Below are 15,138 nucleotides of genomic sequence, written 5' to 3'. Positions count from 1 at the left end.
TATGAATTTAGGTAGGCTAGGATCTGTTTTATGCTTATTTTGTTTTTTGTTTTTTTGTTGGTTTTTTTTTGAATTAAAAGGTTCTGAAAGGTAAAGTCACTCTACGAATCTTGCAGATAATTGAATAGAACACAAATTGATACTTAAATCCTCATTTTCATTTTTAATTAAACAGGCATCTTGCACATTTACCTGAATCTTCATAGACTTAATTACAGTCTGATTGGGCAAAAAGATCCAGAGAAGAGCATCTCATTACACATAGATAGACTGTACTGGCAGGAATGTGAGGCATGTGTATGAGAGGAGGCATGTGTGTAAGTGAACATGTTTAAATAATTTATTTAGTTAATAAAATATGGATAGCATGTTTGGGGAAAATTGTGGATCATTACATCACCTTTGCCCTCCCCACTAAAATAAATAAATAAATAAGTCAGTCTGTAATTTGGTTGATGGGAGAGAATAGAAAAATATGTAGTTGGCAATGTTTTAAATTGGAAATAATTCTGTTTTCAGCATCGCAAACAAACTTTTTTCTTCCCATTGATGTCTGCTGCCCTAACGTGCCATTTTGCTTGGGAAATAATGTTTTTGTAAGGGAATAAACCCCACAGCTTTTATCACTAATCCCGTAGTGGCGTGATATTTGGTCCTCTGAGAATACAGAGCACCTGGACCTCTCTTCTTGCTGCATATTAAATGGGGAGGGAGCCTGCAGAGAGCATCTTATTCTGTAGAGTCTGGTTGGAGGAGGCAGTCTGTTGCAAGAAAGCTCCAATAATTTAATTAGTATATTTTTTAAACAACAGCTATTGATCAGGGCTGTCAGCTGCTGTCAGAGGCAGAATCCCTCCTCCAGTGTCTCTCCTGAGACATGAGGAGGAGGAGAGCATATAGTGTTTCTCCCCACTGACTGGTATGCCTCTCCCTGATATCTGCTCTCCAATGGAGCTTACCAGGTAGGGCTAACAGAGGCACCAGGGTCTCAGGAGACAGAAATCCTCCTCCAGCCCCAACAAGGAATAATGCATGAGCAGACACGTCAGTGCTGTGTGTGAGAGCCAGTCTGTGCCTTGGGAGGGCTGTAGCAGGAGTGGCTGGTCCGTCGGGATAAAGAGAATATCACCTCTGGTTTTCATTGCTGTGCAGGGAGTGAATTAAAACAACCTCCACTGCTCAGTGATAAAGATATAAAAAGGCATTTGTAACCTGAATTTTACAAATGTGCATACCAGGAGGTTTTTAATTGGGTAGCAGGAGGTGCTCATGGGTAGTCAGTCCCAGCTCTAGCTGGCCACATTCTGGATGGGGTTGAGAGTATGTGTTGTGAGCCAAGCAAAAATTTCCAGAGAGCCATAGGACTCTAAGAACTACTTAGAAATACTTTGTCCCACTTTAGGTTTTCTCCAGCATAAGCCAACACTTTGCAACACCCTTTGTATCCCTATGGGCACACAAGGAATTAGAAAATGTGCACTATCTCTCTGTTGAGAATATCTCTTCTCTAAGAGCAGCCTGTGTTACCCGGCCGAATACCCAGAATCTCGAAAATGGTAATGGTAAATATAATGGGTGGACATTGCCCCTTGATTTCCATTATGCCAAGTAAGACAAATCATCAGTCATACTTATCAGTAGGAATGGAGTGTTAGTGGGGTTTGATAAAAGCCTTTCTGGTTGTATGGAAAACTGTCCCCGAAAAACAGCTCTGCATGTTGAGGAAGAAGCTGCCAGTGAGTAGAGTGTTTTCAGCCTATTCTCAAATTTGTGCTTGGTTGAGGTTTTATTTAACATTGGAAACCCCGAACAGATGACTGTTCTGGATAATACGGTTTGTGCTGTTGGCAAGCATGCAAAAGAGCACTTATTAAACAAACAATTTTTATTGTTTTTAAAAGCTTCAAGAAGGGCTTTTTTTCCCTCCTTTTCTTGGAAAGGAGTAAGATTTGTAATTTTATGGCATGGAAATGTTACTGTACTTTCATGAGGGTTTTTCTCTTAAAAATAAATATTCTACCCCAACGACATGACTAGAACATTTCACTTCACCTTATGTATCGTAGGTTCAAAATCAGATGCAACTGTGTGCCACCATGGCTGGCCACACAGTGCTGTTCTTCTGAATAAGTATCAGCATCCAAAGAACAGTCACCATTGGCAATTTCAACAGACAGGGGAAAAGGCTACATGTGGAGAGGAATCCCATCTTCCACCCTGGAACAGTTTTCTATCGGCTGCAGTGGAGGTTATTTCGATAACCAGAGCACTTGAATGCTGCTGTCCTTTCTTCAGTTAAATTCCCCTCTGAACTAAGTTTTGCTTGAGTGATGACAGTGTTTGTCGCATAATAAGGCCTTTAATTTGCTGCAATGTCAATAAGGCACCTTGTCAAGGATATTACACTTAATTAAACAATAAATAAACCAGACTCGCCCTGCTCCAATCAGATAAAACTCACCCGGCCGCACAGGTTGGGAGGCTGACATGGCTTGGGAATGTCCAGGTGACTCAGAAGTGGTGCAGGGAGCTGAGGCTTGCCAGGCTGTCACCCTGGGGGGTGTCGGTGATGGTCTCAGTGAGACGTGCTGCCTTCAGAGGTAGGAGAAACACCGCCTCGGCAGAGCGGAACTGCCTGAGCAGGACTCAAGCTCTCAAGGGGAGCGTGTCCCTGTTGAGACATTTTCCCTTGGTAAAATTAGCAACTTGAGGCTCTGCTTCAGCTGTGCAATATGTTGGCCAAAATCTCAAAAAACCCTGGAACCAATTTATTCCATCTGGAAATTAGTTTCAGCTATGGGAAGCTCCTTTGCATGTACATCTCAGCTATCAGCATTTGACATCAAAACCCGATGAAAAGCTAAATCACTCCTACCAAGCAGGTATTTTTACCTGTTCATTATATCAGTCCTTTAGCAGAGCTGCAGCTGAGCCTCTTGTTTAACCCCTTATCATTGATAAGCAATGAAGAAAAGGGGATGGCAGTGGAGAGGTACCCAGTGTTAAACACCATCCATGCATGTTCTCTGCCAAAGCATTTAAATATTCTTAAATCATATCTGAACATCTGCTTCTGGTTTAGTGCTTTGATTGAAATTATTTTAATGTGCTTCTACCTGAAAATGATTTCTTTTAAAAGGTGAAGGCTGGTGGTGATTTTCTCACTAAGAATGACAGCACTTCATCAGTGGAGCAGCCCTGGCTCTCAGGAAATCCACCATCTGCTTACTTCTCCACTTTTTAAGGAACAGAAAATCTGAAAACCAAACAGTAACAAGAAGAAGAAAAAAACAACCCGCAAGTGAACAATCCTAATGACTTTCACATGCAATGTGTTTCCCTGCATAGTTCACCAATTTTCACAGCAACTCCTTCTTCTAAACTGGTAACCCTGGGTAATCTGCTAAAAGTTTTCCACCCAGAGATGCAGTCTGTTTCTGATGAATGCTGACAAATGAAGTACTAAAATTATGAATGAAGCCTGCCATACTGGGTTAACTTGCTCGTATCTCAGAAATAGTTATTAATAGAGATTTTGAGTGCAAGATGAAGGAAAAAAATGGATACAATCCTGAAATCTGCATCCATTCAAAAGTATATGATTGAAAGGCATCTCTAAGGCTATAAAATCCAGCTCTGTTTATGGTCAATCACAAGGTAACCACTTACATTAGTGGTGTAAATGTATCAACGTCCATCTGAAAGCAAGATTTCACTGTTATTACTCCTTATTGCAGATCCTCACTCATTTATCTACTTCTAACTTCTATTCTAATTCTAATTTCAATTATTCCTGGGCACTTTGCTCAGCTTTCAAAACCATCCTCCAAGTGCAAGAGCTTTTTCCATGTCCTGTGCTTATTCTCCTACCTCCAGGAGTACAGAAAGCAATCCTGCTCCCCAGAGATTTTTCCTTGTTGGATAAGAAGGAAGTAGAAGGCATTTGTTTCCTCTCAGACAATATTATTCACATTTCCCTATCTCAAATATTGCCCTTTTCCCACATACTTAAAGTCTGAATTCTAAGGGGGGTCAGGTAGACACATGACAAATGGGATCATGCAGATGCCTCATAGAGAAGTTCTGTTATCACATCTCTCCTGAACACAAAGCAGAGTTCTTTATATCTGAATCATAGAATCAAAGGGTCATAGAGTCATAGAATCATAGAATGGCCTGAGTTGAAAAGGACCATAATGATCATCTAGTTTCAACCCCCCTGCATTGTGCAGGGTCACCAAACACTAGACCAGAATGCCCAGAGCCACACCCAGCCTGGCTTTGAATGCCTCCAAGGATGGGGCATCTGCAGCCTCCTTGGGCAACCTGTTCCAGTGCTTTGGCCGTGGCCAACAATGTCAGTGGGAAAACTCTTAAGAACAGAATTACACATTTATGGAAGAGTAAACAATGGCCTTGATTCCTGGGTGCCAGAGTAGACCTTTTAATGACCTAGTGAGTCAGCTTATGTACTCTTCTGCTCGCCCCTAAACCCCAGTGATTCCAGAGAATCTGAAGAGATTCCAGAGAGTCAGACACAGAAGCTGTGTCAGGCTCTCTTCTACACTCTGTGAGAACAGAGTATATCTCTCCTGTGCTCATGTTCACAATGTTTGGGACCATCCCACTGAGTACATTGTAAATCTTTCACCGGCAAATGCCTGCCACTTCAATTCATCCTAAATTCTTGCAAAAATTCTCTGCAGCTAAAGAGGCAGATGTCAACACACATCTCTATAAATAATATCACCTAGTTCCCAGACAAACCATATTTGATAAATATGTTCAAAAATAAGGAATTGAAACAGAAGAAAGAAAAGTAAGTTGCTATTCAGTTGGAATCCTCTAATCTCTAATAAACTGGGTGTTACAGCAAAATTAAAGAGGAAACATATGATGGCAATATTAAGACCAAAGGCCATTAGTAAAGAGAGGCTGTGCCAAAGCCCACATTCAGTGATATCTCTGAGCTAATGGACATAACATTCATTAGCACACCCAGACTCATTCTGGTTCCCGTTAGTGGTACGCTGTTTGCTTTATGCCTCTGAAAGTTGTCTTTCTTCTCCTGTTTTCTCCATCACTAAACTGAAAGCTGTTTGACAGCTCCTGGCATCTCTATTAAATTGTGGGAAACGTGGAAATGATAACTTTTGAACCACAAAACTAAAAACAGCCTCTCACCTTCTGAAGCCAAAGCAGGTCGTGCACTAGGCAGGTTCTTCTGATAGGGTTTAGAGAGGCAGCAGGAGGTTGTGAGCAGAGGGGAGAGGGGCTGCCCTGTTGGCTGGGATTTGGGTTTTGTTTTTATCATTACAGATCAAAAGGCTGCGATCACCCTTTCCAATTGCTCCTTCCCTAGTAAACAACCTCCAAGTGAGTTCATTAAATATTAAGAAGCCCTGATATCTATTAATGTTATCGGACACGTGAAATATGCCTGATGGATTTATTCTGCTGTAAAGGAAGCATATCCCAGTGTCCCTCCTGGGACCGTGCTCCAGCTGTTTAAACTATAATTCCATCACTAGGAGGAACGGTGGAGGCTGACCTCCACGAAATGTACTCATTGTTGCTCAGCCTGTGAATTGTAAATGAAACCTTTTGTAATAATGTTAAAATATGCATGTGGAGGAATTAAAGCATCGGAGGTCAGCGGCAGAGCCTCGCGGTGGGGTCGCTGTCGGCTCAGAGCAGCTGGTGGCTGCACTCCAGGAAAAACGATACCTAGAGGTTGTTCTCTGGGCTGGCTGCGTGCATGACTGGGCTTGACGGATCTATCGTTGCCTCTCCATGAATCCCAATCTGTTTTTGATTGTCTTCCTCTTCAATGTCAGTCGTTTGAGAGCCTTGCTTTTTTGGAAGAGCTATGTTTCTGGTTACCTTGTGTCCTCTTCAGTGCCAGAGCCCTTTATTGCTCTATGTGGGATCATTAAAACATTATCCCACATTTTAAGCCTTAGCTTTCCACATATTGATTTTGCGTCTGCTTTCAGGTTATTTACGACACGAACACTATATACATGGCCATGGAAGAAGGAGCGTACGCATAAATTCCAGCTAGTTAATACTGTGGGGTCTGGGACAGTCTTTCAGTTTGGTTCTGAGGGAGAAAAAAATTAACCATTGCCATGGTGAATCTTGAAAATTTACACTTTTGCTGAACGTCAATAAAATGGACCTATGACCAGGAGGTCTAGGCTCCCTACCCCCTAGTGTTTAGGGAGACACAGCCAAAGCTATGCAGTTAGACTCTTGTACTATCCCAGCTCTTCTGCTATTCACTTTTAATGCACTGTGAAAGTCCTCACATGACCAAAGTGTTTTAGAAGCTTTTCAAAAATCAAATGCTCAAATGCTCAAAAAAAAAAAAAAAAAAAAAAAAAAAAAAAAAAAAAGTCTGTATCACAAGGCTTAACACAAAGATATCTGGCAACTTCTCCACTGTGTTTACCATGAGATAGCTGATGCCACATCTTAGAAGATGTTAGAAGGTCAGTTCCAAAAGCTAGGCAAAGGCTTCACCTTGATATTGGCAAGGCAACGGTTTCATAAGGATTGCATCTTTGTTGCCGTATCCTTCAACTTCTGTTCACTTCTGACATCCCAGAGAAATAAGTGGGCTTGCAGCTTTTTAGTAAAGGCTTTCTGAAATCGGGAACGAGGACTAAGCATGGGAATGAGGCACTCAAACATTAGTCCTCAACCTTTCTCATTTGGACAGCTACATTCAAATGGTAGAAATGAACTTGTCAGTTTCATTTGAGTCATAATTTTCCAGAGCAGAAGTTATTTTACTATCTGGCTCAGCCTGGTGTTTCCACTGAGATAAAGTAGTGACAGCACTGGCCCACACCAGTTACCTCTGAAGAACGATGAGAACTGGTATGAGACAGCAGCAGCTCACATGACGCCTGGTGTCTGTTTTAACTCTACACCTGTCTGTACATCACAGGAGGAATAAAGCTAAAAAAAAAAAGAAAAAGGAAAAAGACTTCACTGTCTGAATAGATTTTACTATAGTAAATGCAGAAAAAGATTAACTTAGACCCACTCCTGCTTCCCTTAAATGAATCAAAACTTCCATTGTCTTCAGCTAACACAGTCTTTTGACAGAAATAGAGGAGATTTGGTTATATTATTCATATAAGAAAAATCAGAGAATTTTGTCAGGTCCTAATCAGGTGCTGACCAAAACAGACACAGAAGGAAAAATGAACTGAGCAGCTTATCTTCAAAGCACAAGGCTTTGTTCTCCGTAGAGATAATGTTATTGTACAATCTTGCAGTTGCAGTTTTAAAGTCACTTTCAAACGGTTGTGCATTAAAGGCACTGAGAAGACACGCTCAGATTATTCACAGAGATGTAAAGGAGCCCATTCAGATGGGGAATTTGAGGATCAAATTCAGCTACACCACACAGACCTAAGGCTCTTTGCACTGAACAGAGCGTATTATGCGCCCACTGTGCAGCTTCCAGCAGCCACCCACAGCCTGTGAGTGATGTCATGAGCAGCCTCGTGGACAACATGCCATGCCATCTCGTGAACGACCCTAAGACCACCCCAGCAGACAGTATACTAACACCTTTCGACACTTGCACTGACTTCAGCCAAAAAAGAAGGGAGCTGGATCCCAGCAGGATTCTCTCCTCATCCTTGCAGGCTTTAGACTAAAAGAAACAATATGGGGAAAAAAATATATTTTTTTTTATTTAAGTAAAACATTTTAAATAGGAAGCTTTAAAAAAGAGAAAGAATTCTTGATGGTTATTAGCCCTCTGTTTAGCTTTACCCTTTCCCAGATGTTGGTTCCCTTGGGAGTTCAAGCAGACAGACCACGGACCATCACAGCTGGCATCTGAACAGCACTGTGCAGTTAATAATGATTCACAACCACTGCACCCAATCTTGCTGGCATTTGCCTCAGCCAGGACAGAGCCCAAATATGCTTGCAATTAGAAAGGAAGCAAGAATGTAACAGAAATACCGCTTCTTTTTAAACAAGTTAAGAGTAGTTTTTCATGTAGCCTTGGGACTGTGCCTGTAAGTAATTTGCTTTTGTCAAATGGAACATGAAAAGCATGCACCCAGTCCTGCAAATGATTACTCATGAGTGCAGTCTTTGCTAGCGCAAGCACTGGCACTGAAGTAACAGCAGCTTAGTGTGGATAAGGATTACTCGTATGAGGAAGGGCTTTCAGGATTGGCCCCTAGAGAGGGATGTGAATACTCCTTCATGGGACATAAGCTTCAGGGAACTCAAAATAGGTTAATTCCATGCCTGATTCATTCCATGGACCATTTAACGAGAGCCTCTGGAATTGTGCAGCCAGTAATGAACTGCCAAGAACTAAAAGTAATCACTGCTGCAATTATTAAAATTTACACTTGGATTCTGTTACCTTTGCGGCGGATATGGGTCTTGAATTAAGTGGCCCAGAAATCCAAGGAGTTCCCACAAATAGTTCAGCAGCCCTTTCAAAACCACAATCCTTTCACTTATTACCAGAGTTGCTGCTTCACAAAAGTGCCGCTATACCAGGTTATTTTCTAGAATTTTTAGTAGGGTTGCTGCATAGATAGTAATACTGAGACGATAGATCATGAAAGAGTTTGTGTGTTTTTTCCCTAAAATTAGTGGGTCTGATCATTCTTCATGACCTGAAAACAGCTTCACATCCTGCCTTAGCAAAGCACAATGCACTGTTGTGTAACTTGTTTGTATTCACACTGTGGACATTTCCTCTTTGGGTAGTTCTGTATTTCCTGTAGTACCATGGCCAACCATGAAAACATAGAGCAGCTTCATTCTATGAAATGCAGAGCTTTCTGGCCCTGGTCCAACAAAGCACTCGAGTACAGGCTTAACTTTGAGCACATGCATCTCATTGGAGTTGATGAGACTACTCATTAGATGCTTTCAGATCAGTTGAGTCTGATGGGTGTCACCCTAGGATACTTAAAAACAGGAGGAAAAAAAAACATGAGCTCTGCTTCTCATGCTAGAAAGGGAGAATATAAATAGCAGTGAAAGGGTACTGATAGTGCCTGTTGTTAAGTGTAAACCATGATCTCAGCTTCATTTCTTGCACAACGTTGGAGAAAAAAAAAATTAATCAAATGAACTATTACTATAGACCAGAGAGAAAACAGAAGTACAATACAGAATCATTGCAGATTTGTCAGGTACAGCTGATTCAGAGTAGTTCTGCAGGAAATACCCTGGGGATGGCGCCAGCTTATAAACACATGTGAGTCAACAGTGTTAAACTACTGAATTAAAAAAAAAAAAAAAGTAAACATGTCTTACTGAGTTTTATAAACAGGAGTTTATATATGGAGAGACAGCTGGAGTGATCTTTCTGTCCTCCTTGCCACTGGAAAAGTCTCTGCTGGGGAAATGTGGCTGCTTTTGAGCATCACGGTGTAGGAGTTTAGTCCAAATGAAAGTGATAGAAATGATAAAAGCTTCAAAAACACTGCTTGTTTGAGAAAAGACTGCAGAGGTTGAGATAGGTTTGCTGTAGAGGAGAATGAGGGGAATTCTGGTAATCATTGAGTACAGGACAGCATTAGCTAGGAAAAAGTATTCTAACTGCAACATGAAAAGTTTATACCAGACATTAGGAAAGATTTTCAAGTGCTAAAACCAGTGAAGCACTAGGGCAGGATGTCTGAGGAGACTCCATGAGCAGGATTTCTTGGGACAGGTTAGGTAAACACGTGCCATGGTGCCTTAGGTTAAGCTGCTCCTGCGACGGCTGCTCAGCTGCTGTATCTGTTTCTTAACTTAAATATGAATAACCCTCTAGAAGACATCCTTTTACCTATCTGAGGTACAAACGTATCAAGGGACTTTGTTACACTGGAGCTTTAGGGGCAGGTTACTAAAAGCATGAACGTACCTAAGGAAAGTATATCAACACACATAGTATAGATTGCCTCTATTCCAACAATCTGTTGAAAGCAATGGCATGGATATTGATGTGTACACTTAGATTATCTATCTTGAAACATGCCTTTAATGTAGATGCTGGAGGCTTGTGCATGTGCATTTGAGCAGCATAGAGATGTACTCTCCATGGAGAAGAGGACAGAGTCTTGGAGCAGAAAACAACAGAAAACTCCAAGTGAGATGCAAGACGTCACAGCTTGGGGTCATGTCTCCCTTCTGCTTATTTTCCATGCAGAAGAAGTAGTAAAGTGTGATCGAAACATCAGAGTATTCTTCTTTTATCTTGTCTTCCAAAAATAATTTTTCAGGAGATAACCAACTCTCTATGAGGAATTAGAGTTTTAAGATTTCCCCACTGCTATTTATTCAGACGACAATAATAAACTTTGTTATTCGGTCATAACTGGATGGAGAAAGTATAGGAGATGTATGGTTGAGTATTTGTTTTATAATTATTTTGGTTAAAAATTCTATAATTACACACTTCACGTAGTAAGCACTTGGAATGAGACATAGGAAAAAAAAGATGTCATTTTTGCAGTGTTTCAATTATGCATTAGAACAAAATATAATCCCTCTAATAAGTAAAATAACTTCATAGCCAAAATAGTGATGCAATACTCCAATGTAGAAACCTCGCTGTATGATTTTCCAGCCCTATAAACATATTGTTCATACTATTCTGATTGAAATAACATGTATGAAATACATGTATACGCAAAGTAGATATGATACAGAGATTCAGCTTTGTTTCTCAAGCATACTGTTTGAATGGTATTCATCTCGTGGTAAAATGAAGTCCACTTCACATAATAGTTCTCTTCTGGTTGAGGAGTGAGGTCCAGGTCAGAAAATGTACATGTGCTGCTACCTGAGTCCTCATCTACCAGCTAGAAAACCCCTAGGGCTGTGACCACAGCTCAACCTCCTTTCAGGATAAGACTAACACAATAATGCATAATATGCAGACAGTACACTATTGCAATTTTTTTTTATTTTTTTTTTTTTTGACTGTAGATCCTTCAGAGAGAAAATCAAATCTGTCCTGCCAGGTGATTTTACTGAGGTCTGCTGATCACATTAGATTTCTGGTGAGGAGACATGCTTTTGCTGTGGAAAAGATGAAAACTGAAGCATAAGTTCTGATGCAATAAGAGACTGATAATGTGAACTAAGCTGTAGAGAGTTATGGATCTGAACCTATGTTTCTTCATGGTTTTATGCAGTGTTCCCAGGGTAACTAATGTCTGCATGGATCAAACGGGTTTGCCCTAGGACAGGAAAATATGCTTTTATTTAACCATTTTGCTCACTTATGGTGAAAAGGAACAAACAAATCCACAACATGCAGGCAACTTGTTGCTTCCTTGATCTTTCTTATCCCTTCCAACTTGACACTATCTGTTTGCAAAGCCCAATTTCCCCATGTGACCCTGCCATAAAGGCTGCCTATCCACTCCCTGGGCTACTTTTCTCAGGATTACTGGAGATCCCCCTATCATTTCATTGTCATCAGGGCTTGAGAAACAAAAAAACCCTTTGGCATGAAGCTGTGCTGGGTTCCTGCCATCAGCTAAGCTGCAACAGCTTGGCTTAACCTCCCTCCTTACACAGCTGGGCCCCAGGCTAGCTTTGGCCAGGGCAAGTCTTTCATGGTCTTTAAAGAAGAAGATAAATACTGCAGCATCCATGGTGCTATAGAAATTGGGATGTGTTGTTTGGTGAGTTGAGATTGCCATTTCTAGGGACAAGGACACAAAACATACATCACTCTTTTTTGTGCACATTCTGCAGCTGCAGATCCACTTCTCTTTGGATCTTAACTGAAGAAAACTCTTGGGAAGAGAGGTGATATTTGGTTTTCATTGTTTTATTTTTTCTCCTAGAAGAGAGGAATTCTACCTATAGATTCTTCTGCCTTTATCAGACAACTTTGTTACTAAAAGGACTAGGGAAGATTTAAAAGGATAATAGAAAAACTTTGGATATCTATGAGCACCTGGGCAGTACTCAAGACAAATGGAAAGATTTCCAATGATATGAGGGGATTCTGGACCAAATATTATGTAATTGGCATAAGAGCTTCCTTCTTGGCATAGGTAGGACCTGTGGCTGTTCTGCTATGCTGGGTTATCTATTAGACTGGTTGATGTGGGTAAAGTGGTGAAAAAACAACCTTCTCTCATTGTTTTGTTCCAACTGAAACACAAGATTTGTCAGAGAATGAGGAATTTTCAGGTGCTATGTTTTTATTCCAACCTGACAATTTTGTTGTCTTCTTTTTTCTTTTTCCATTTTTTTTGTTTTGTTTTTTTAATTTTACTATTTTGGATTTTGCTTTGGGTTTTTGTTTGTTTGTTTGCTTTGTTTTTGTTCTTTTATTCATACCTTGTCTACTTTCTACATTCAACTTGCCTACTGACTAAAATGCAACACAAATTTCTTATTGCTGCCACAAATCCTTATTTACTTTCTGGGCTTAGTGATGTAAGTGCCCTGCAGTATCTTGTCTGTGAAAACAAATTGTCTGGACGGTTCTGAAAGACTGTTTTATTCCCTTTTTTGTTGCTATAAGACAGGGATCTAAATGCCTTGTTTCTTGCTCCTGACCGACACAAGAAATGCAAAATATTTAATACACAAATTTAATGGAAAAAGATCGTCCTGTTACAGAGTAAGAAGCTGGGCTTTTTCTTGCTTGCTATTTGTACCAACATGTTCTATTTTAAAAAGATTTATTGTAGAGGCTGCATTATGTATACGCAGTAGACTGCAACAGATGTGCATCTACAGAGTATATTTCAGCCAATTTTTATTGTTAATATTAAAATAAGCCTATATATTAAAACGAGGAAAGAGACAGAAATGACACCTATTGTGTATTACTAACACACTGCAGACAACAAGCACTGACAGGCATTGTGTCTCCATTTATTGCTTATCAATTGAAGCTACCTCATAACATCCCAATAAACTGTTACAACCAAATTTTGTACATGGAGTAGTGCTTCCAGGAGTAGGAGAATTATTATCAGTGGTGTCTGTTGCATGTGAGCAGGATGATTTAGAGGGCCAAATCCAGATGGGCTTCTAGTGTGCAGTGTACAGGCTGGCCAGACAGGTTGCTAACCTGTTAACTCAGGGCCCAGGGTTGTTTGTTTTTATTTTTCTGATGTAGCGTTAACTGGTATATGTAGTGTTAAATAAATAGTTGTTAATCTGTGTGAAACAAAATTTTGTATCAGGAATATGAGAAGATGAAGTGGTGCAGTTGGCTGCAAATAAAAGGTGGCTGGTTTCATTTTGTTTGTTGTTGTTTTTTTTTTTTTTTTCCACATGAATTCTAAAAAAGATTCTACATATGAAATTCAGTTTGTTCTCTTCACTGGAGACATTGACCATGTAATATATTTTAATTCTTTACATTCTGTAAAGAAATTACATTAGAAAAATATTTTAACTTCTACTTTCTTCTTTAGAAAATATTTTTAGGAATACACATTTTTCTATGAAATAGATCTGGTGTACTTGTACCACTGCAGCTTCCACTTCATATAAACATTCAAAAGCTTTACTAGCCATGACACGAACATGTGCAAATGAAATTATAAACTACAGCTTCTAATCATTAATTAATTTCAAGTTATGGTGTTGGCCTTAACATTCAACATTTGAAATTCAATCTGTCAGTTCCAAGATAAACCAATCAACAAAGAAACAAAAAATAGATAACTTTTGACAAATTAAATCTAGAGCTAAGATTTCAAGTATTGGATATTCCCAGAGTTTCTAATGGTTTATAAGGAGGAATAATTCATACAGCAATCATAAATAATGTAAATAATGAATGCATTTGAGATTTTCTTGGTTGACATACAAACATTTAATGATCACAAGTGGTAGTGATGTGAAAAATGTATTGTGCTATATGTATTGTGCTATATAACTATATATAATTCGGATGCCCCACAAATCATTTCTTGCCCTCCCCCTTCACTGCTGGTTTCTGCAGTGCTGCTTTCTGCACTGGTCTAAAGCCGTTGTTGGATTTGTGCCCTTGACAGCAACCTGACTAGCAAGGAAAAATCTAGTAGTTAATAATCCAACCTTTAAGATGCATAATCATAGCAAAATTGTCATCTTAAGTATATAGAAAAGAATTTGGGAGATATTTCCCTGTTAGAAAATGATAGACAGTAATCCTGTACCTGTATAAGTCAGACCTCTACATAAAGCTCCTGAGAGCTAATATTTCTGTTTATTCATTAAACTTTACTCCAACTTCATGCCTGTACACACTGTTCCCAAATTAATTAAAGCAAAGTTATAGAAGGCAGGTAAAATTACACAGGTTAGATTTGCAGATTTACTCTCAGGTTAATATACAGTGATGTTCAGTTAACCTGCTCTCCAGTTCAATTTTCAGCTAAGGTGGGAAAAAAGATGAGCCCAGGAAATGGATCCTCTGGGTGCTGCTAGTTCTGATGGAAGAAGCTGACAAGTCACATCGCTAAGAGGCCACCAAAGGAGGAGCTGAAGGCCTGGGATTCCCATGGAGGGAAGGGCTGCAGACATCAGCAGGATTTTTTTTTTCAACCAGGGAGGGGCTGCTCTAAGCCCAGTGGCTGCAGACAACTGACAAAGGCAGTCTTTGCTTCTGAGGATACATGGGCAGACAAAGGATGTGGATGGGAGCTGGTTCTGCAGCCTGCTTTTTCAGGGCAAATTAGTCATAACCCACATCCCTAATTTATTGGGGAATAGGTTCAGCTGGCGTTCCTTGCAGCGGACACACATGACGAGGAGAGCACTGTTACCATCCAAACACTGTCAGCCTCTGCATCCTGCAGGCAGCCCAACCCAGCCGCCCTGCTCCTGACATGGGGCCGTGGGTGGAGGTGCCTGAGGTCTCCCTCCACCACACAGGTGAGCCCTTTGGATCCTTGCCCCAGCTCCTGAACATGAAGCACCTTGCTGAGCAATGGCTGTCAGTGGAAATAGTTCCTTTCATTTTCCCCCAAGTGACAAATATGCCTGTCTTCTCCAGCATCACGTGGTGAGACAGTAGTAAGCGTGCTTCAGAAGGCACAACCATACAACCATTCATGATTTTCTGGCTTTTGTCACATTAATTTTTGGGGGGAGGAGGGAAGTAGGACAGAGAAGAGGCTTTGAATCCAG

Source organism: Gallus gallus, chromosome 2, assembly GCF_016699485.2.
Source record: "Gallus gallus isolate bGalGal1 chromosome 2, bGalGal1.mat.broiler.GRCg7b, whole genome shotgun sequence".
Classification (NCBI taxonomy): Eukaryota; Metazoa; Chordata; class Aves; order Galliformes; family Phasianidae; genus Gallus; species Gallus gallus.
The sequence above is the reverse complement of the archived record's forward strand: the minus strand, read 5'-3'. Positions refer to the sequence as shown.